Source organism: Dendropsophus ebraccatus, chromosome 15 (assembly GCF_027789765.1).
Source record: "Dendropsophus ebraccatus isolate aDenEbr1 chromosome 15, aDenEbr1.pat, whole genome shotgun sequence".
Classification (NCBI taxonomy): Eukaryota; Metazoa; Chordata; class Amphibia; order Anura; family Hylidae; genus Dendropsophus; species Dendropsophus ebraccatus.
In genome coordinates, this window is record NC_091468.1 from 25546098 (window position 1) to 25571301 (window position 25204).

General features: G+C 44.0%; 1 long non-coding RNA gene across 1 annotated transcript in view; it reads left to right on the forward strand.

Moving 5' to 3' along the window:
• The window catches only part of LOC138774279 (uncharacterized), a 23103-nt gene extending 5754 nt beyond the window's left edge, over nucleotides 1-17349 (forward strand). Inside the window, exons 2-3 of the long non-coding RNA XR_011360283.1 lie at nucleotides 16024-16150; nucleotides 16470-17349. This is a non-coding gene — a long non-coding RNA (uncharacterized lncRNA). The remainder of the gene's footprint in view (nucleotides 1-16023; nucleotides 16151-16469) is intronic.
• The last annotated feature ends 7855 nt before the right edge of the window (nucleotides 17350-25204 follow it).

Consider the following 25204-nt stretch of genomic DNA (forward strand, 5'->3'; position numbering starts at 1 on the left):
CAGGTCTGGTATGGCAGTGTTATCCAGTCACAGTATGGCGGTATTGGTCAGGTCTGGTATGGCAGTGTTATTCAGTCACAGTATGGCGGTATTGAATGAATTTAAAGGAGACAGCACTTTGTAAAGTGAAAAACGGTGACTTTTATTCACACCTCAATGTTGCGACGTTTCGGCTATACACAGTAGCCTTCCTCAAGCATTACTGTGTATAGCCGAAACGTCGCAACATTGAGGTGTGAATAAAAGTCACCGTTTTTTAACTTTACAAAGTGCTGTCTCCTTTAAATTCATTGGATTATCCCGGACATTGAGCCCAGTCTGGTGAGGCGTGCACTAATTCATATTTTCTACTTTTGCCTGTACTGCTATATTATATTCAGTATGGCGGTATTGGTCAGGTGTGGTATGACAGTGTTATCCAGTTACAGTATGGCAGTATTGGTCAGGTCTGGTATAGCAGTTTTTTCCAGTCATAGTATGGTGGTATTGGTCAGGTGTGTTATGACAGTGTTATCCCGTTACAGTATGGTGGTATTGGTCAGGTCTGGTACAGCGGTGTTATCCAGTCACAGTATGGCGGTATTGGTCAGGTCTGATATGATGGTGTTATCCAGTCACAGTATGGCAGTATTGGTCAGGTCTGGTATAGCAGTTTTTTCCAGTCACAGTTTGGTGGTATTGGTCAGGTCTGGTATGGCAGTGTTATCCAGTCACAGTATAGCGGTATTGGTCAGGTCTGGTGTGGCAGTGTCATCCAGTCACAGTATGGCGGTATTGGTCAGGTCTGGTGTGGCAGGGTTATCCAGCACAGTATGGCGGTATTGGTCAGGTCTTGTGTGGCAGTGTTACCCAGTCACAGTTTGGTATACCTGTAGTGCCCTGTATATACATGTACTGTATAGATGGAGTAGGGGGCCCTGTATATACATGTACTGTATAGATGGAGTAGGGGGTCCTGTATATACATGTACTGTATAGATGGAGTAAGGGGTCCTGTATATACATGTACTGTATAGATGGAGTAGGGGGTCCTGTATATACATGTACTGTATAGTTGGAGTAGGGGCTCCTGTATATACATGTACTGTATAGATGGAGTAGGGGGTCCTGTATATACATGTACTGTATAGATGGAGTAGGGGGTCCTGTATATACATGTACTGTATAGATGGAGTAGGGGGTCCTGTATATACATGTACTGTATAGATGGAGTAGGGGGTCCTGTATATACATGTACTGTATAGATGGAGTAGGGGCTCCTGTATATACATGTACTGTATAGATGGAGTAGGGGCTCCTGTATATACATGTACTGTATAGATGGAGTAGTGGGCCCTGTATATACATGTACTGTATAGATGGAGTAGGGGGTCCTGTATATACATGTACTGTATAGATGGAGTAGGGGGTCCTGTATATACATGTACTGTATAGATGGAGTAGGGGGTCCTGTATATACATGTACTGTATAGATGGAGTAGGGGGTCCTGTATATACATGTACTGTATAGATGGAGTAGGGGGCCCTGTATATACATGTACTGTATGGATGGAGTAGGGGGCCCTGTATATACATGTACTGTATAGATGGAGTAGGGGGTCCTGTATATACATGTACTGTATAGATGGAGTAGGGGGCCCTGTATATACATGTACTGTATAGATGGAGTAGGGGGCCCTGTATATACATGTACTGTATAGATGGAGTAGGGGGTCCTGTATATACATGTACTGTATAGATGGAGTAGGGGGTCCTGTATATACATGTACTGTATAGATGGAGTAGTGGGCCCTGTATATACATGTACTGTATAGATGGAGTAGTGGGCCCTGTATATACATGTACTGTATAGATGGAGTAGGGGGTCCTGTATATACATGTACTGTATAGATGTAGTAGGGGCTCCTGTATATACATGTACTGTATAGATGGAGTAGGGGGTCCTGTATATACATGTACTGTATAGATGGAGTAGGGGGTCCTGTATATTCATGTACTGTATAGATGGAGTAGGGGGTCCTGTATATACATGTACTGTATAGATGGAGTAGGGGCTCCTGTATATACATGTACTGTATAGATGGAGTAGGGGGTCCTGTATATACATGTACTGTATAGATGGAGTAGTGGGCCCTGTATATACATGTACTGTATAGATGGAGTAGGGGGTCCTGTATATACATGTACTGTATAGATGGAGTAGGGGGTCCTGTATATACATGTACTGTATAGATGGAGTAGGGGGTCCTGTATATACATGTACTGTATGGATGGAGTAGGGGGTCCTGTATATACATGTACTGTATAGATGGAGTAGGGGGTCCTGTATATACATGTCCTGTATAGATGGAGTAGGGGGTCCTGTATATATATGTACTGTATAGATGGAGTAGGGGGTCCTGTATACATGTACTGTATAGATGGAGTAGGGGGTCCTGTATATACATGTACTGTATAGATGGAGTAGGGGGTCCTGTATATACATGTACTGTATAGATGGAGTAGGGGGTCCTGTATATATATGTACTGTATAGATGGAGTAGGGGGTCCTGTATACATGTACTGTATAGATGGAGTAGGGGGTCCTGTATATACATGTACTGTATAGATGGAGTAGGGGCTCCTGTATATACATGTACTGTATAGATGGAGTAGGGGGTCCTGTATATACATGTACTGTATGGATGGAGTAGGGGGTCCTGTATATACATGTACTGTATAGATGGAGTAGGGGGTCCTGTATATACATGTACTGTATAGATGGAGTAGGGGGTCCTGTATATACATGTACTGTATAGATGGAGTAGGGGGTCCTGTATATACCTGTACTGTATAGATGGAGTAGGGGGTCCTGTATATACATGTACTGTATAGATGGAGTAGGGGGTCCTGTATATACATGTACTGTATAGTTGGAGTAGGGGGTCCTGTATATACATGTACTGTATGGATGGAGTAGGGGGTCCTGTATATACATGTACTGTATAGATGGAGTAGGGGGTCCTGTATACATGTACTGTATAGATGGAGTAGGGGGTCTACCAGTTATTACTGTGGATGTTGTGAGGCAGCTTCCCTAGCAACCATTGCTCCCTGTGAAAATGAAAGCAGTAATCCTATTGGTTGCTAAGGCTCCAACTGCCGTGTCTGCTGCAGCTAATTATATCACCTGTGTTTGCAGTGAGGAGATTTCCCATTCATCTCTATGGGGCGCCTCTCTTTCCCCTCCCCCTCCTGTACATCTGGCGGGGACGGGACCTTCGCAATAACCTTCCCGGGCACCCAATGTATCTGTGTGCCAAATTTGGGGTCAAACGGTTCAGGCGTTTGGAAGTCTATAGAGGACAGACAGACAGACAGAAGGACAGACAGACAGACTTTGATTTTTATTATATAGATGGAGCATGCTGGTATAACCTGGGTATCTCCTGTTTATAATTATGCCAAGGCCGGGGCACTGAGATGGTAACAGTGGGTGGGCTCTGGTGTTTTGCTGGGGCACCTGTCACAGTGCACTAACCTGGGTTGCCCCGGATTATCACGCAAGGAACCAATAGTTAATACACAAATTATAAACCTTATTTGCTGTGAGAATCCAAAATTAATAAAACTTAACCTTTATTTACATAACAATCCTACATAAGGCTCAAATAGTGCGGTCTATGCGCACCCAAAACTATCCAACATAAAAACCAAAAAAAAATTATGAATGCAAGACCAATGTATATACAAAAACACCATCCACAAATAATAAATATTACCCATACATGTCCTTAGTATACGAGTCCACCTCACCATACACCCTGGGTGTATGGTGAGGTGGACTCGTATACTAAGGACATATATGGGTAATATTTATTATTTGTGGATGGTGTTTTTTTCTTTGTACTCACTGTGAGATTTATCCATTTATTGTATGTAGTACCAACCCAGTGCCCAGTATATATGTATATATAGGCTCTCCATTTGACTGTTATCTACTTTGTGATATAGCACTTTATGTACAGGAACCTAGTTAATCCACCGCTTTCATGGGGATTTGTATTAGCTCCAGCCCTCCTGTTATGTATTTTTAATTGAATTATTTTTTTTTTTGATATTCTAATAAAAGACAAATATTTGTATATACATTGGTGTTGCATTCAGAATTTTTTTTTTGGTCTTTATTTACATAATTAAAAGTGTACATAATAAGTGATTAAAATATCACTGAAGGTGTAACGGGCAGTAAAGGTTCAGATACGGTTATTTATTTTAATGCTGAAGAGTTAGAGAGTTATATAAAACAAACACCCAAATCCTTCCACCACCCCGACGTTTCACCACATCAGTGGCTTTATCAAGGGGAAATTATATGATGATCATCATATAATTTCCCCTTGATAAAGCCACTGATGTGGTGAAACGTTGGGGCTGGGGGGTGGGATTTGGGTGTTTGTTTTATATACTGGAGGTGTTTAATAGTGCTACCATATAGTACTCACAGTGGTTTGGAATCTTACTGTACGGAGGAGCCCCGCTGGCCCCGCCGGGCAACATTTCGTTGCTAGTTGCTGCCACTAAGAGTTGAGAAGGCAAGGAGACAGTCAGTGATTGGTACTAACCTAATGCTGTGTGTGAGAGTGAGAGCTATCTGAATGATACGAGTCATATGATTGTTTAAAATCAACAAGATTGAATGATGTAGATCGCTGATTATATGGTTATATGTAGATCACACTAAACTCCGGAACTGCCCCTGACATAGCTTACTCAGGTTATATGTGCCCTGGGGGCACCTGATGTCAGGCTATAAGCAGTAGTCCGCTACATGTGATTTCTAATTTTTCACTGGACGGTGATATTGGTCCTTATCCGAGTTTACGTTAACGCCTTGTGCGAGGACTCGGCTGTCGGACTATTTTATATCCCGATTTCCAGGGTTTTGACAGTACAGTGAGTACAGACAAGACGGATAGCCGCATGTGTCTGATCTATAAATGAGCTAACTATACGTTCGGGATCGGCTATATACAAGTGGTGTCTATTATTCCTATTGTCTGTCTATTCCATTTCCCCTTGTTTTGAGACAGTCAGCTATAATTGAAGGCATAGATATTGCATACTTATCACTTTGACAACTGAACAGTCCCGTGCATTCTCTAACTCTTCAGCATTAAAATTAAATAACCGTATCCGAACCTTTACTGCCCGTTACACCTTAAGTGATATTTTAATCACTTATTATGCACACTTTTAATTATGTAAATAAAGGTTAAGTTTTATTAATTTCGGATTCTCACAGCAAATAAGGTTTATAATTTGTGTATTAGCACCTGTTACAGTGGCCAGGAGTGGCGTCCAGCACTCAAACAAAAAAACTATGGGGGCTGTCCTGAGTACCGTGCCTAGTTATTACAGTACTCTGACAGGAGCTTACATAGGGGTGACCGGGTCTAACCTCCTCTTGGTGGGGAAAGTGCTAGAAAAAAATCAGGAGTGCGATAGGAGGAGAGTGTATGAGGTACCTGCACCACTGATTGGTAAAAATAGTGAACAATAAAACCAAACAGTTATCCCTTTACACCTTCAGCTGTGCTGGACAAACAGGGAAGAGTGAGACACCAAGTGGTGATGGTGCGGAAAGGCACCCACCATCCCAGAGTGTTACACCTGACTGAATAGGTTGTATATTAGTGGCACATTCGTACTAGGAAACTACAATTATAAATGTATATAGTTTCCCACCACAGGTGGTCCTCAAAGTCTTATACGACCCAGGTAAAGTAACTCAGGTATCACACCAAGTGTTTTTAGCTGCAATCTCTACTGCAACCACTAGGTGTCTCACTCCCCCTGTGCACAGCTGCAGTGCATATGTAAAAGGTAAAAGGTTAAGCTATGTTTTATATGTGTGATTGCTTATTGGAGCATGCACTCTGTACATCTTTCTCTTTCTTACTCTCACTTTTTGTCACACCACTCTATATAAGGTAGGGATTTCCTGTTAAGAGGGAGTTCTAGTCGAGTCTTAGACCAGTTCGGTGTGGTGAGAGCTAACTAGTCAGTATGCAGTGCTGAACCCAAGAGGTGGGGAAACAGAATCATGGGAACACCCTTGTACACGCTGTGGATTCTACAGTCAGGACAGTCACCCCATAAGGAAAAGGCAGAGGGACTGATCCCCAGTAAGGCAAAGAAGCTAAGAGCCAAGGCACCTTAACGACACACACTCGTCCACTCGGTAGGAGTCTTCAGTGGGAGCTTAACTTAGAGATAAAGGCCTAGGATTTGTACTACCTTGCAGGGCGGTCACCAAAAACCAAACGTAATTATGAGAAGTTGTTCTATAAGTGAAAAATTTCTTCACACATCCCGCCAGAGTACTGCACTATTTAGACAAAGGCTCCTACCCGGCCCCTATACCACTCTCTCAACACAAGTCTCCACTCTCCTATTGTCTGCTCAAGTCTCCCTCTGAGAAGTATTTGCCAAGTATTGTTTGCACTAACACTTGTAACCAGAACTGTCCCTGTTGGTATTTTTCTAGTAAAGTTAATCCACTGTTTAATTCAGGATGTCATCCATTGCGCCGCACCTGCATCCTCACTTGCACCTCGAAATTGTTCCACCTAAGGTCCACTGTCTGTGTGTCCGGGGGTGGGTACTACCACTCCTGATCACCGCGACAGGTTTCCTCAAAACACCAGAGCCCACAACACTGCACTAGTACCCCGGGCCATGGCATTTAGAGCTGGTATGAGTTATACATCTCCTGTATATCATGATATGGGGTATGCTGGTAACCTGGGTATCTACTGTATATAATTATATATGTACAGCTGGTATAAACTGAGTATCTCCTGTATATTGTAATATGGAACACGCTGGTATAATCTGGGTATCTGCTGTATATAATTATATATGTACAGTTGGTATAAGTTAAAAACCTCCTGTATATAGTGATATGGAGCATGCTGGTATAACGTGGGTATCCCCTGTATATAATTATATATGTACAGCTGGTATAATCTGGGTATCTCCTGTATATAATTATATATGTACAACTGATATAACCTGGGTATCCACCGTATATAATTATATATGTGCAGCTGGTATAAGTTATACATCTCCTGTATATAATTATATATTTACAGCTGGCATGAGTTATACATCTTCTGTATATAAATATATATGTACAGCTGGTATAAGTTATAGATCTCCTGTATATAGTGATATGGAGCATGCTGGTATAACCTGGGTATCTCCTGTATATAATTATATATGTACAGCTGGTATAACCTGGGTATCTCCTGTATATAATTATATATGTACAGCTGGTATAACCTGGGTATCTCCTGTATATATTTATATATGTACAGCTGGTATAACCTGGGTATCTCCTGTATATAATTATATATGTACAGCTGGTATAACCTGGGTATCTCCTGAATATAATTATATATGTACAGCTGGTATAACCTGGGTATCTCCTTTATATAGTTATATATGTACAGCTAGTATAAGTTATACAGCTCCTATATACAGTACAATGGAGAATGCTGGTATAACCTGGGTATACAATTATACATGTACAGTCAGTCATAATTACACACCTAGTATATGACATATATCACCTGTTTACATGTGACCCCTTCAGATATCTGTATATTACAGCTGTGTATATGTCAGCAGAGTTCATGTGAGGTGTGATGCAGCATCCCTGATATTCCTGACATCTGGCAGCGGCTGTCACTTCACACTAGTAGAAGACGCTTTATTAGTCAGCAGAGAATATATTAAGAGAATATTAATAGCACAGAAACCGGGCGGTGAAATAGAAGCTGCTGTCTGTGAGGTAAAGGAGCGGGATGGTGACGTCACATGCTATCGCTCCTCATTCACATTACTGCCTTACCATCATGGCAAATGACTGTGATAACAGAACTGCTGGTATATATACTGTCTGTATACATATCTGCCAGAACGTAATACAATGTACTCTAAGCACCTCAAGTGTAATGGATGGAACTAGTGCCACCTATGTGGTTAAACAGGGGCAGAGGGTCGATTGGTTAGGGTGCTGGTGGTTAAGCATGTAAGCAGGAAGACTTGTAAGGATGTTTTTTTTTGTTTTTTTTTACTGATTAGCGCCAGGTGCTGACAGTTCTCTTTTTTTCTATTTTCTACTTTCTTTACTTGCACATTATTATGTTTTTCTATTTATTTATTATTATTTTTTTCTATTTTCTACTATTTTTACTTGCACATTATTATGGGGGCAGCCATCTTGCATGAACTGTTTTTAACTGCATTTAGTGATATGCTTTACAATAAGCCTAATGGACATAAAGAACAATAGGATCTGCCCTATAGATATGAATGGGCAATGTTTCTGGGCCTTTGAAGAAATCATTCCACAGGGAGGGGGAGGCTAAGCTGTGAGCTTCATTTATTGTCTTTATCTATAGGTGTCACCTTTCGCTGTAATGCTGCAGAGATGTTCTTCATGTGGCAGAATTGAATTGCTTACCGGACATTTCAGGGTCTGTACAGTGTAAGAACTTTAGACTTTTACTTCTTTGGACCTTCTGCCAAATATCTTGGGAGTCACTGACTCTTCATAGATAACAATGGATGCATCCTCTTACATGAATCCTATGACCCTAGTTACCCCCTTTCCATTTTGTGGTGATAGACATAGACTTATCTGGAGCTGCTGGTCTTCTAAGATGTTTTCTGACTTTTCCAACTTCAAAAGTTCCTGATCCCGCCTGAATGGAGATCAGCCATGTTTGGAAGCCCCATAAAAAAATACATGAACTAATGGCCCAGCATGTGTGCTGCTCCTCCATTAAGTCAGAGGACAACAGACCTTCATTCTCATGATCACTAGTCAATGTGGATAATTTAGTCAACCACCTATATACATTGATAGATTCCAAAAAGTTTCTTCTTCTCCACACCAAAGGTTCATGACTGTTCCAATTCTCCTCCATAAGAACGATATGACTAGAGATGAGTAAACTGAACTTCCCGAACTGAGATTCATTTCAAACTCCGCAAAACATTTGGCTCTGAAAAGGTAAAGAGAATAAGAGAGAGGCAGAGAGAGAAGGTTGATTAGGTAGAGATAGAAGAGAGTTTGAGGAAAGTAGTTGCGTGTTACTCCTGTTTGTGTGCTACAACAGTGTCCACAGCTCTACTGGGTGATTTTAACCCTTTGAATGTAGGGTGACATCTTCAAGGCTTTATTAAAACCATGTCTGTCAGGATAATAAACGGGATTATACAGCAGTCATCCAACTCTCCTGGATCAATTTAACCCTATGAAAAATTCAATATGTTCAAACATACGAAGTCTGGTCTTTTTTAGGTTGTGGCCAGTGGCAGCAGTAGAACTAGTTAAGAAGGTGGGAGAGGAGCAGCAGGAGTGGCAACAGGATGCAGCCACCTGTAAGATCCAGTTGTCATGTTTTAACCAGCTAGCCTGCAGCCCTGGATTGGTTAAAGGGGTTATCCAGTGCTACAAAAACATGTCCACTTTCTTCCAGAGACAGCCCCGCTCTTGTCACCTGCTTGGGCAGGGTTTTGCTGCTCAGTTCCATTGAAGCTTCATTGGAGCTTAATTGCAAACCGCACCTGAACTGGAGACAAGAGTCAAGTTGTTTTTGAAAGAAAGTGGCCATGTTTTTGTAGCACTGGATAACCCCTTTAACACAGAGTTCGAGCCCCACACTGGCCAGTAGCCAATTGACGTGATCCATCAACTGGCTGTTCTAGGCCCTACTGGGTCCGAGAGAGTGCTGCTTCTGCTGATGTTTCCACCATAAACTGGTTGTTCTGTTCTCTACTGGGTCCAAGAGTGGTGCTGGTGTCGCCACCTTCAACTTCCTGTCCAAGGCCCTGTGGGGTCACTCATACTATGATTAATGCAGCCAAACCTTGGGGCAAGTAAGGCACCTGTCTGTTTATGGCCCTGTGAGGTCACTGAGACTGCTGTTACCACTACTTACTTATTTCCACAGTACTCTCTAAGGGTTTGTTCACATAGCTATCAAAAACCATGCTTTTTTTATCTGCTTTTCGACACGGTTTTAAAATTTGCGTTTTAGATGCTACTCCTTTTGAATACCATGGGACAGTGAAAGAGCTCCTATAGTCCAGTCGTTTAGCTGTTTTAATTCGGTCTGTTTAAGGTTCAGTTCAGACGAATCCAAACTTTATAGTAAGTAAATGTTTGTAACATTTCTCATACAATTGCCTGGAAACTTGATTCTATTCAGTCATTCTTGAATTGGGAATACCAATAATGGTATTTGGTTTTCATGGACCAAAAATATAGCAGATTTTCAACACCCACTCACCCACCACCTAAAACCATGATTCCTAAGTGTCAGTCTGTAATGTCAGCCTTGCATTCCATTCAGATAGTCCAGAATGCTTGACACCATAGTAGAATGCTACACTGCAAGGGATTTTGGTAGATGAGGACATGAGTATTATCGTCAGACATGGGGTCTCTTATAGCAGATCATCCTCTATAGCTGTATCTTCTTTCCCTAAGGACGCTAATTATAGCTCTTCCATATACAATCACGCAGTTAATAAATCATGAAAATTGACCCGAGAACTGAATCCATTTATTTTACTTTAATTAAAAGCAGAGCATTATGGGCCGTATCATCTCCAGCGTCCTTTCCATTGACTTTTATTTTAATTTATTATTGTGGGTTTTTTTTGTTTGTAATGGGATATGCGCTAATTATACGTATAATTGATTCCTGCGCCATTGTCATCTACGACGAGGCAGAAAAAAGCTATCACTGATGGAGCAGAATCTACTGGAAGAGAAGAATGGAGTCATTATGCGAGACCTTTACCAGCAGCTTCCTGCTGACGACCGTCTGATTGGGATTTATTAAAGAATTCTCCATGTTCGGTATAATAAATAGGGGTTTCTCTCGGTGGGCCCTTCTATTGTATAGGTATTACCGCGTGGCCACTGATTAAGGAATAAAGGGATGTGTCAGGTAGGCAACCCATGCCCTGTCCTTATGCCCCCCCTGATCGTACAGGCATCATAAAAGTGACCCCATCACTCTGGACCCTCCCTCCATAACCCAAAGTAGACAATTACTTTCTTAGCGAAACTCCAGTTCTAGTGCACTTGTTCATGGTCACCATGTAATACCACATTTCTCCTGTAGTGGCCACTGCAGGGAAAATGTCTAGCTGTCCAAGACCCGATCCACTGGCGATCAGCTGACTGCTGCTGCAAATCCAGTGTAAAAAGGTCGTCTGCAGAGGTGAGCGAGACAGTTTGTCAGGAATCAAAGTCAAAATTCGTCCACACTGCAAATTCAGTTTGACAATTCTTTTGCACAATTTGGCATCTTAAGCACCATCGGTCTATACACCCCTTGCAAAAGCCTGTACTCTAAGTAAAAGTGGTAATGAAGTTGTACCTAAGTTTTGCCACTAGATGTCGCTACTATTTGTATATGTACTTGTATAGCTGTATTAAACAAGTGGTCATTGTTTGTTGGTAATCTGCATACCAATAAGAGCTCTTTTCTGTTCTCCACCTATCTCTATTCTCCTTTCTTTGTTCTCCACCACTCACAGGAGGTATTACACACCCTGTAGGAAGTTGTGATATGGGGAGAGGAAGTGTTAGTGAGTCTTAGTTAGGTCTTGGTAGAGAGAGGGTGTACGACAAGATGGTCCTTGCTGTAGTTCAGCCGGGCCCTCAGTGTAGTCTAGTCTTATCTAGTGTGGTAGTGGACCCACACACATGGGATACACAGAGACTTTTCTTCCTAAAAGCAACACTTAGTCTTACTATGCAGTGCTAAACTACTCAGGAGAGGACAAGTCAGAGATAAACCCAACCCACGCCGTGAACATTTCTAACAGTGCGGGACAGTATCCTGAAACAAGAGGAACTGATCCGGACAGAGCAAAGTTGCTACAAGTCTACGTACTCTATCTCGTAGCGCAGATGTAACCAGGTAAACTTGGCCACCTTGCTCAACTCAAGTAACAAGGTCTGGGGCTTGTGTCACCCTAGGAGGATGGGTCACCTGACACTGTAGGACAACAAAGGTCTAAACATGGGCACAAGTAGTCATCTATTCTCAAGTACTCTTCAGTATTCTACTTCTTCTTCTAAAGTTGCAGCAGAGCACACTTCTACCCTGGGTTGGGCCTCTCAGCACAAACTCCTCTCTACTGCTCTGAACTCTCAGCAAAACTCCTCTCTACTGCTCTTAACTCGCTCTGTCTTCTGCTCCAAAAGCTCTTAACGCAGATTGTGTCTGGTCAAGTCAGAAGTCTATTATCAGCCTCTGTATTAAGTATTTCCAAAGTAAAGAAGATTTTATTTATGGAAACAGGAAACAGGACTCAGTGATTATTGTTCTGGCACCTACACAATAGTTACACCATCCTTGGGTCATCTCTCCTTTCTGTGGGTGACGGTACCGACAGTCCGGTTGGGTCATAACTCTACTCCGGACCACCCTAAGTACCCAAGGGACCCCTCACAGCTTGGCAGGTCACCGACCACAGGGGAAAGAGTATAGTCACTTTAAAATAAAAGCAGGTGTGCCCCCACACCTGTGTGCATAACCGCCACTGACATCGCGACAACCTACCATCTGGCAAGTGACCGGTCATCCACTAGCGTTCACCACACTGGCAGCCGACTGTAAGCAAATATTGTGTGCTTCTCCTTTAACTTAAAAGGATCAATACCCCAGATAAAATATAGAGTCAGATATCCTACAACTCCAGTGATGAAATATTCATGAATGATGCTACCATAAGATGGTGTTCATCTATGACCTTCTTCTTAGACATCTATACAACTTTTATATCTTGACTTGTAAAGTGTCCAAAACTTCTTAGAAGTACAGTCAGTGCACCACCATCTCTCATCTATTACAGTGCTGGGGTGAGGACTCTATACAGTAAAGGATGAGTGAGGAGTTGGTGACTACTCTATTATAATTGCTGGATTTGTTGGAACATTTTTCGTTTAAAATGTCCTGTACACAGGGGCGGATTAACTTTACCATAGGCCCCGGGCTGTTCACCAAGCCTGGGCCCCCCCACTCCACTGTAACTATGGCAGCATTAGCCTGGCGTTCATAGTACAGGTCATGATGTCCCGATTTGTGCAAAATTGCCATAAAAAAAACAGTGATTTTTTGCAAATCATGGCGGAAGTGTAGTCAGGAGACAGTACACCACTGAAAGTATAAGTTTTTTTGGGTGGTCATGGGCCCCCAGGAGCTCAGGGCCCCGGGCTGCCGCCCGAAACGCCCCTATTATAATCCACTACTGCCTGTACAGTATAGCCCTGTACTGTACTGTACTGTAGTGATTATACTGGGCACTTATCAATGTAAAAAATGATACTATATTGGTGGGTGCTGGAACCAATTAAACACAGTTACTGTACATTATTTCCTATGGGAAGACACTGCTCGGTTCTCAAACTGCTCTCAAGAACCAATTAAGTTTAAGAACAGAGGTATTACTGTATATAGTGTTATCACTAAGGCTAGTATTCCACGGGATGACCAGGGCCCAATCAATAATGTAAACGAGCGCCGATCTGTGCTCGTTTACTGGGCCTATTCCACGGCCTGATAATCGTTTAGTGAGGGCTGCAGGGACATCGTTACCGATGTCCTTGCAGCCCTAGTTTAAACATCATACATGACCTATCCATGTTGCAGGACTTCTGCTCTTCTCTTCCTCCTGGTCCCCCTGTCTGAGCTAACAGACCACTTAGCCAATCACTGGCCACGGCTGTCCTGGCCAGTGATTGGCTAAGCGGTCTGTCAGCTAACAGGCCGCAACTAAGCTGCTGCTGCGCTGGAGCGCAGGAGAAGACCTGCAACATGGTAAGGTAATGTATGATACTTATGGAATCGTCAGTCGCCCCCATGCATGCATGGCGGGCGACCGATAATTTTAGGTTTGAACCTAAATGAACGATCAACCAATGACATGATCATCGGCTGATCGTTCTCTCTATTCCACGGATAATCGGCCGAGTATCGCTCCATGGAATAGGACCCTAATAGTACTTCTAGTTTGCTCTTGCCTGATTGACCCCCCTCCCCCATAAGAAGTTGTGACCTCTCATTATCAGTGTGGTGCTGTCTCAGGAGGCGTGGCTGGATCTTTTCCCAGAGCTCTAGCCCCACCCCTGAGTGATGTCATCACCTATGACCAGACCCTAGAGCCTACCCCACATCTCCCTGTCATATACATATATATATATATATATATATATATATATATATATATATATATTTATTAGGAAATTAGAGAATATTGAGGTAAGATTACAGCATGAACAATGCATCGGGCAGAGGAGCAGACAGAAAATGTATGCGGCAGGTGCTGCAGAGTTACTGTAGGGCAATAGTGCTGAAATGTTCTGCAATAGCGATGCATTCTGGGAATTGTAGTACTGAGCAACCAGGAAATAGTGAGAGGACATGATAGAGGAGATGATAACGTATCTTAAACAATTGGTATTTTGGGGGTTTTAGAGCTGGGGCAGACAGGTCAACAATGCTATATGTTTCTGCTGCATATTTATTACTTTTACCTGGTGTTGGAGTACCCCTTTAACACAAAGTGATAGTATTATAGCGATCAGAGGAAGGTTTAGGGTCGTAGGGTGAGTGCCTAATACTAATACCTAACCATTCTGAGCAATTCAGCCCAATTACTGTAGGTGAGGTACTGACTATTATAACCCCTATTATCTCATCCATCCCTGTGGATGTTGGGGATAGTCACATGAGTCCCCCGAGCTTGGCGTCTCCGCACCGAAACGTGTCAGTGTTTGCTGTATGGAAACAAGTGTCTGTGATGTCACATGTTACAAGTTTCCACAGAAGACGGTCAGGAGCATCGCGTTTCACGACGGCTTTTAGCTACAGCTTCAAGTATCAGGGTTTAGTAGTGACAAAGGAAATGCATGGAAAATAAAAGCTCAGAAACCGATCTTGGCGCTGAGTGGAATTACAGGAAGCTTTTAAGGTTTAACCTGTATCTACACGGCCCGACGTGGCGAGGGATCTGCATCGTATGACACCGGCAACAAAATATATGTGGTCCTGTGGAAAAAGTATTTGCCCCCTTCCTGAAGTCTCCTTTTATTCTTTGTCACTCTGGTGCCTAAATGTATATATTATACATATTCTATTACAGTATCCACAACCCTGAGGGTCTCCAGCTGTTACAAAACTACAACTCCCATCATGCTCAGACAATTGTGGGCACAGGTCAGAGAGCATGCCCAAAACACTCTCCCATAGGAGTTAGTAGTTAATGGTTGCAGTTCATATTCTCCCTTGCCAGCACATTGACCTTTGCATGCTCACAACAGTCTCCCATAGGAATCAGTAGTTAATGTAGTCACAGTTCATATTCTCCCTTGCCTGCATATTAACTTTTACACAGGTCACAGAGCATGCCAACAATACTCTCCCATAGGAATAAGTAGGTCATGGTTGCAGTCCACATCCTCCCTTGTCTTCACATTGACCTTTGCACAGGTCAAAGAGCATGCCCACAACACTCCCCTGTAGAAGTCAATAGGTGATGGCCACAGCTCACCAACTCCCTGCACACTGACATCTGAGTTTTTGCACTGTTATCCAAGTGTCTCCAGCTAGCTTACTGCACCTTACCATCAGGGGGCACTATCTAATCTAATACGACCTGACTAGATCACTGTGTCCAAGAGGAACATTACTACCTGTACCAACCGTGGAATCAACCTGCAGATGTCCTCGAGTCTGCATGGCTGTAGCACCACAAGGGGTCTGTCCCACCTGCTGCAATGCCCGGGCTGCAAACTGCATAAGCATGTCTGTCAGGTGTGGGACAGCTAGGTGGCAACCATAGAGAGGCGGCCATATTGGTTGCCACCCGTATGCTACAACAAAGCTAAGAAACAGAGGAACGTTAACTTTTTGTAACTTGACAACTTTTTTTTTTTTTTTTTTAAAGGGGAAGGCTCCTGATATTATGACGTCTCCATACATCCCGATGCTTGGCTACATCGAATGGTAGCTTGTTAAACTTTCCGAAATCCCAGCTCTCAATCCAGTGATTTAACTGCTGCACAGACCTCTGGGTGAGTGGTAATAAATCCCTGATACTGTCCAGATGTGAGACCCAGAGCATTATGGGTAACGGAGCTGTGATGTGCGGGGTGGATGTATACACTGGGGATGGGGGGCATGCTCTGTAGATTGGAGACTTGGGCCTCATAAACTACAGAACAATAAAACATTTTATATGGACATCGAGGAAATATCCATTAAAAATTCTATTAGGAAACTGGAGGGACTTGTATTTGCAGTTTTATATTCAGTATTCACAGTTTTATAATCTGTGTTCTGGATTTTTTTCCCGCCCCTTTTCTTTGTTATTATGGTTGCGGCTTGTAACAGGAAATCTTGTTAACATTCCCGGCTATTAAGTCAGGCGACTTTGGATGGTTACTAACACGGAGGATGGGTAGAATACAGTGATTCCCGGAACGCCGCTCATCTTCGGAGCGTTATCCTGGAATGGTGAAGGGATGGGGAGTCCGGTGCGGTGGAGAAGATGGAACAGGGACGAACACAGAATTATCTCCAGAATATGGAAATTTGGATAGAAAGAGGAGAATGTGACTGCGCTGTGTGACATCATCATCTCATCATCTGCAACAACAAGGCGTGACCTCACGGCATTGTCTGTGACATCACCATCTATTTACAGACTGACCTCATACATAGATTATGTGGCTGTAATGCATTGTCTGTGACATCACTACATCCCAGACTGAACTGATAGGTCGATTGTGTGACTTGCCAGTGCGGTAACTCATGGGAGCCAGGTGGTGTTAGCTAGGGCAGGTGGTGTGTACTTGTCACAGTGGCCAGGAGTGGTATACGTCCACCCCCGCATATACCGACACACGTCTGTTAATAAATTGGTGTAATGCAGGTGTTGTCCGGAGGAAGTACTGAACCAGGCAAACATTTACTGTAGAGATCTTCTTAAAGGCACAGTACACGATAGAATAGTCTCTCCTTCGATAAGATGCAGCAATATAAGAATACTTTGCTGACTGAGGCCCCTTTAGTAAGCTGGCTGCTTGAGATACTTTAGACTTGGAATAGAATGCTTTGTATATAGTTTAGACTTCACAGCTTCTCGCTGGCAAATAACACTTGGATATAGTCTCCGAATACTTGGTTAACTTGACTCGACTGAGCTCAGCTCAGTGATTGACTCTCAGTCAGCTGAACATACAGTGGCATAAATGTCAGAAAATATGAGGCAACACACATTCACAGTTAACACAATAGTTGCTTTTCCTTCAGCTGTGCCAGCTGTGCAACATAGACTGTGACACCAAGTGGTGGGAGTGAAAATTACAGCCCTCTATCCCAGAGCATATACATACATTCGGCACCGACCTACACCCTCTCTAGGACACTGCAACTGCATTGACTGTAACATCACCATCCACTCCTAGACCACGAGCTGCATAGAATATGTAACTTCACTGTATGCAACCTATTGTGGTGTCCCTTTAGGGGTGGTGTTACTATTCACACCCTTCATAAAAGTCTGTACTTTTTGTGGTCTTATTGCAGATACAGTATTACTAAAGATGACCACTAGATATTGCTGTATTGTATACCTAAAGTATGGAAGCTGCACAGCTGAAATGTCCCAAAGGGTTATTGTATGTGTGTGTATCAGATTCTGTAGACCAGTAGGATCTTTCCTTTCTTCTGTCCTATCACCTCTCTCCTATCCACTCTTATGTTGCACTATTTCCACCCAACCACAGTGCACCTTACACACTGGTTAGGAAGTTAGTCCCTTGGGTAAGATAGGAGTTTTTAGTTGAGCTTCAGTGGAGAAAGGATGCAGCTCAGATGGCTCTCCACAGTGTCCTAAAGAGAGGACTAGCCAATAGATCACCTGAACTCACACCGAGGACTAGGAGTAACTACAGTGCAGGACAGTATCCACAAAAGAGCCAAAGAGCTAGGAACTGATCCGGGTGGAGCAAAGTTACTGAAAGTCGATGAACTCCATCTCGCAGCGCGGGTGTAACCAGAAAATTCTGACCATTCCGCTCAGCCTGGGTAATAAGGTATGGGGCCTGTGTCTCCCTTTAGCACGGTTCAGCCAAAGCTAGTGGGCATCAGAGGTGGTGTGAAGACTATAGGAAAGGTCAATACACAGGCACAGGTAGTTCCAACCTCCCAGCAGAGCACATTACTACTTGGGTTGAGACTCTTACGGCACTCTCCTCTCTATTATGCTACCTCAGTACAACCTTATCAACTCTACTACATCCTACTCAGCACTTATCCCACAGATCTGTTGAAAGACAAACGACTGTGATAGCAGCGATCTGCTGCCGTCACTGCGTGGAATAGGAGCGGCGGCGGCAGCAGACCACCGCTATCCTCTATGGCAGGGGTACTCAACAACTTTTAGTGAAGGCCCACTTACCGGGGTCTATTGTCAGGTGAAGGTCCGAGCTGAACATCATTAGTAAACGTGTTGCGCACCCCTAGTTGTATATAGCCCCCCTGTTGCTCGCCCAGTAATATATAGACCCCTGTGCACTCCCCCAGTAGTATATAGTCCCCCTGTGCGCTCCCCCAGTGGTATATAGTCCCCATGTGCGCTCCCCCAGTAGTGTATAGTCCCCCTGTGCACTCCCCCAGTAGTATATAGTCCCCCTGTGCGCTCCCCCAGTAGTATATAGCCCCCCGCTTTGTGCTCCCCAGTAGTATATTGCCCCCACTGTGTGCTCCCCCAGTAGTATATAGACCCCCGCTTTGTGCTCCCCATTAGTATATAGCCCCCTTGTGCGCTCCCCGAGTAGTATATAGCACCCCTGCTGTGTGCTCCCCCAGTAATATAGCCCCCCTGTGCTCCCCCTCCTATATACAGTAGTATATAACATAAAAAAACAAACACTTATATTTATCTAGGTCCGGGCTTCTCCTCTTCTCTTGCCCTCTAATGGCCGCACTGCAGCAGTCACAAGAGGCTGCTCTCCCCTTGTCCTGGCGCCGGTGCTCAAGTGACGTCACTCGAGCACTGGCACCAGAGACACAGAGCAGCCTCTTGTGACCGCTGCTGCCAAGAGAGTGCTGCTCCTGCATACAAACTATGAGCACTCGTTACTTGCGCTCATAGTTACTGTGCAGAGGGGAGCAGTGCAGCTGAGTATACAGGTATACTGAGCTGCAGCAGGGGTCCGGAAGCTGGTCTCTGCGGTCTGCGTTGGGACAGTGGTCCGCCAGTTGAGGACCCCTGCTCTATGCCTGCCCGGATGATCTAGCGATCACCCGGGCAATCCCCCCTGCAATTACTCGCTGCATGTAGCAGCAGCTCCTCTATGTCGCCCTGTGTAGTAGGAGCTTAACTGTGCTCACTGTGACATCATCATCCTCCCACAGTTGACCTGCTGCATTGACTATGACATCGCCATCCCGTCACAAACATGATACAGACTGTGTGACCTTACTGTGATATCATCATCCATTTACAGACCTGCATCAGTGACCTGTGATGTCATCATCCAATCATATACTAGCTAGCTGTACATACAGTATAATCGCTCTGTACTTTTTCAATGATATATCCATCCAAGCATAGCCAAGAGAACCGATTTTGCGGTTAAAGCTCTTACTGCCATATACCTATAGGGCAGAGGTTAGAGGTCAGGAGGGCAGTCCCATGCTGTGAGCAAGGGTATAGGACATGTAAATGTGGAAAGAACATGGCACTGAGCAGCACATAGTAGTTCAGTAGAGTCCTCAGTAGCACAGAGTATTTCAGCACAGTTTTTAAAAGTAAAAGAGTAGTTCTAGCAAGGAGCAGGGTCCATGTAGAAAGGAGTAAGGCGTGGCAGGATTGGTAAATTCACAGCAGCACACCACCAATGATCTTTAAATCGATTGTGACCCTGCAGGTGTATTGTCCCCCCATGTCCATGAGCACCAGCAGAGTGCTGGCACTGGGTAGGGATGAGGTCATAGTTAGTTGCAGCGACGCATTTCGACACTTGCGAGTGTGAGTTGCACCTCTGGAGAAGCTGCGGAGACAATATTGCAGCTGAGATTTGCAGGTTGCTCGGTGAGGGTGAGGCCTCGAATACCAAATGAGAATTCTATATTTAGCTCATTTAATGCCGTCTCTGGAGCGCTATCAGCCGCACGCCGCAGCCGCCTGTTGTGTTATAGAAACAGAGGAGGATAATCATACGCTTGGTTTTACACATTAAGAAAGCAGAGAGGAAAAAATCAGGAATAATTTACGGTGGAGAAATCAACGCATTTCAGATCCTTCAACACCTTGCAGTCCCCCCCCCCCCACCAATAGACTATATTATGCTGTGCGTAGATGAGACTCACATCACATCTGCTGGGACTTTACCTGCTGTGGATCTGCAGGGTCAATTTTTGCATGGAAAATGTGTTGACCCTAAGGGCCCTATTCCACGGGACGATTATCGTTAGAAAACTCGTTTGTAATTGAACGATAATTGAAATTTCGATAATTGAACGATAATTGTTTCGTGTAATAGCAGACGATTAAACGACCAACGAGAAATTGTTGGTCGCTTGGAGGAATTCGGACCTATTTTTATTGTTGATCGTTTGCAAATCGTTCGGTGTAATAAGATGTCGCTTGGTCATTCGCGGTAGCAACGAAGCAGTAGGGACGGCAGGACGACCACAAGAACGATCATAAGTAACGATCATTGTTCCGTGTAATTGGGTGGACAATTTCAGGTTGTTCGCCATAGCGGTCCTTTGAGAACGTTTATCGTAATTGTTGTAAAATCGCTTTGTAGAATAGGACCCTAAGAATGCCAGCCACATTGCCCTCATAACAGAGCCAGTCACAGTATCCCCATAACAGAACCAGTCACAGTACCCCCTATAACAGAGTCAGTCGCAGTGCCCCGATACCAGAGCCATTCACTGTGCCCCATAACAGAGCTAGTCACAGTGCCCCCATAACCGAACCAGCCACAGTGCCCCCATAACAGAGCCAGTCACAGTGCCCCAATAACAGAGCCAGTCACAGTGCCCCCAAAACAGAACCAGCCACAGTGCCCCCATAACAAAAACAGCCACAATGCCCCCATAACAGAGTCGGCCATTACAGAGCCAGTCACAGTGCCCCCATAACAGAGCCATTCACTGTCCCCCATAACAGAGCCAGTCACAGAGCCCCCATAACAGAGCCATTCACAGAGCCCCCATAACAGAGCCATTCACTGTCCCCCATAACAGAGCCAGTCACAGAGCCCCCATAACAGAGCCAGTCACAGAGCCCCCATAACAGAGCCATTCACTGTCCCCCATAACAGAGCCAGTCACAGAGCCCCCATAACAGAGCCATTCACAGTGCCCCGTAACAGATCCAGCCACAGTTCCCCCATAACTGAGCCGACCAGTGTTCCCATAACAGAGCCGACCACAGTGCCCTCATAACAAAGCCAGCCCCCTATAACAGAGCCAGTCTTAGTGCCTAAATAACAAAGTTAGCTACAGTGTCCCATAATAGTGACCTCCTCAGTGCCCTAATAACAGTCAGCCACAGTGCCCCCATAACAAAGACAGCCACAGTGCCCCCATAAGAGTACAAGCCGCTATTCTTCCATAAGTGCCACATGCAATGATCCCATAATAATGCCAGCTACCATGGCATTTATAAGAGTGCTAACAACTGTGCCCCCATAAATGTTCCTGCCCCAGTTCCTAGCCAAGTGCCCCCATAAGCACAGCACTCCAACAACAGCACCAGCTGCAATGCCTCTCTATAATTGATAGCCACAGCACCCCCATAAGTGTGCCAGTCACAGTGCTCCTATACCCAGAAGATGCAGTGTAATACATAGGGGGCTGGGGACATAATCTATCCTCTAACAATAAGGGTTGTGGACTGTGGCACATTATGGGCTCAGGGCAGAGAGTCCCCTTTATTCTTGGTGAGGCCCCCACTAACGCTCTTCCCTGACACGTCTATTTTAGGTGCATGTTTCATCCATCTACGAGACACTGAATGTTTCGGATCACCCGTAATCCCTGGCATCACCTCCTCAGTGCCATAAGTGGTTAAAAATAAGAATGAGCCCGATGCCCAGGAGACGGGTCATGCCACCGCCGCTCATTCCTGGAGGGTTGCCTCATTGTTACGGATGACGCCGATGTAAACTATGGAACCTAAATATAGTAGGAAAACAGCGGCTGTCAGTGAATGATGCCACATGGCCGCTGCCAGGGATAGGGGACATCTAATGCCCACCTGGGATTGTGATGGACCATTGGGTCAATAGGGGGCCCCTGGTCACTAGATAGATTGGCCACTTTTAGTGCTTTCCAGCTCATGCAAAACTACAACCCCCATCATGCTCTGACAGCATTGTATCTTCTGTGAGCTAAACACATGGGCAGCACAGACGCCTGCCTTGTCTTGAGGGTTTGTTACAATGTATCAGTCTACAGGCTGGATATAGTTGTATCAGTAGATATGTGCAGGTTTCAATCCTCAGTATATTTCGATTCACTGACAGCAAGCAAAGATCTTACTCAAGTCAGGGAAGAACGGTTTTTGGCTGCTGCGGCATGATGGGAGTTGTGGTTTTTACGGCAGCAGGAGGGGCACAGGTCTGATCACTGCAGAGTCCGCCAACACAATTTACATTAGTAGGAAAAGGCTAACTGGGAAAATATGATCATTTACTGCCACCTAATGGTAAAGGGTGGTATTACATCATTATGGCTACAGGAGAGGTCTGGCGTTTTTTTTTTTTAAAGCTGGCATCCTGCAGGGGGAGGGGGTAAATGATTTCAAGTGGGCACTTACCCCTACCCGTGCCTGCGATGGGACCATCGCACATTAGGGATGGGGAGGGGAGGGGGGGGGGTCTAGTTTACGCCATTCGCTCTATGGTAAACCTGACATGTTATCTATGTTTCTCAAGTCAGTACGATTACGATATGTAACTTATATCATTTTTATTTTATTTGATGGCTTTTAAAAATTTCTAAACCTTTAAAAAAAAAAAAAAAAAAAAACTGTTAAAATTGCTCTATTGCCATCCTTACAACAATTTTATCCTTTAGTCTATGGGGCTGTGTGAGGTGTCATTTTTTGCACCACAACCTGTTCTTTCTATCATTACCTTGTTTGCGTATATGAAACTTTTTGATCACTTTTTTAATCACATTTTTTCTAAATCTGATGTGACCAAAAATCCGCAATTTTGTGCTTTGGCATTTTTTTGCGCCTATGTGAATGTGATAATTTAATAGTTCGGGCGATTACGCACGTGGCAATACCAAATATGTTTATTTATTTATAAAATGGGAAAAGGGGGGTGATCTAAACTTTTATTATGGGATGGGATATTTTTATTAAAGGAGAACTCTGACCAAAATTGTATTAAAGTATTGTATTGCCCCCCAAAAGGTATACAAATCCCCAATATACACTTAAGGGAAATGCACATAAGGTGTTTTTTTCCCTGCACTTACTACTGCCTGATGTCTTGTAGTCTTGTGTATGTTCAGTATTCAGGGCCGGTTTTAGACAAAGTGAGGCCCTGGGCAAAGTTAAAGTGGGGCCCCTAAATGAATGTGTATAGTATATATAAAACAGTATACTATACCATGTCCCAACCAAACATTATCTTTATGTAGAGATTAAAGTGTTTTTCTGGGCAAACAGAACATCCTCAGGAGCGCACCTTTGACCAGAGGGCCCCACAGCAAGAGCAGTGAGGTAAATATGTATGGGCTCTTTCAGGCTGTATTTCTGAAAGTTTTCCCTTTGCCCAGTAAATCTATTGAAATATTACTTCTATACTGTTACCTTACATTACAGAACAAACAGCAATATAGAAGGTTACCAAGTTTTTTTTACCAAGTTTTACCAATAATGCCACCATAAAGGGCCAAATAATAAGGGAAACTGACAGCACATATATCCATGACAGCATATATCAGCACTGACAGCACATATATCGGTGAAAGCATAAATCAGCACTGACAGCATATATCGGTGACAGCATATATCAGCACTGACAGCACATATATCCGTGACAGCATATATCAGCACTGACAGCACATATATCTGTGACAGCATATATCAGCACTGACAGCATATATCGGTGACAGCATAAATCAGCACTGACAGCATATATCGGTGACAGCATATATCAGCACTGACAGCATATATCGGTGACAGCATATATCAGCACTGACAGCACATATATCCTTGACAGCATATATCAGCACTGACAGCACATATATCCGTGACAGCATATATCAGCACTGACAGCACATATATCCGTGACAGCATAAATCAGCACTGAGAGCATATATCGGTGACAGCATATATCAGCACTGACAGCACATATATCCGTGACAGCATATATCAGCACTGACAGCACATATATCCGTGACAGCATATATCAGCACTGACAGCATATATTGGTGACAGCATAAATCAGCACTGACAGCATATATCGGTGACAGCATATATCAGCACTGACAGCATATATCGGTGACAGCATATATCAGCACTAACAGCACATATATCCGTGACCACATATATCAGCACTGACAGCACATATATCCGTGACAGCATATATCAGCACTGACAGCATATATCCATGCTACCAGTTTCCTGTTGCTGATCACACCAGATGTTCATACAAAGCTGTAAAAAACATTTGTTATTTAGGACTGACAGTGTCACAGAGGCGGGTCTGTGACACTGTCAGCTCCCACACTTCTCTCCGGCCACTGCAGTATCTGCAAGCCGCCCACCTCCTCCAGAGTGATTGACAGCTGAAGGTCGCCACTGGTGGCCTGAAGACACATCAGAAGCACTGACTGTATGTATGCACTGCTGGTGTGATTGGCAGACATATATGCTTATGCATGCAGTCAGATGCCTTTAAGTTACACCTGTCAATTTTTCTGTAATTCCTCATATACAGGTGAATCAGTGGAAGCCAGACTTAGAGAGGGCATGTGGATGCCATTTCTGTGAAATGAGAATTTGTGACTTGTCACACAACAGCCCATGACACACCAGCCCCCACACCCCTACATACCGTACCCGTTCCCTGGACAGGGGGAAG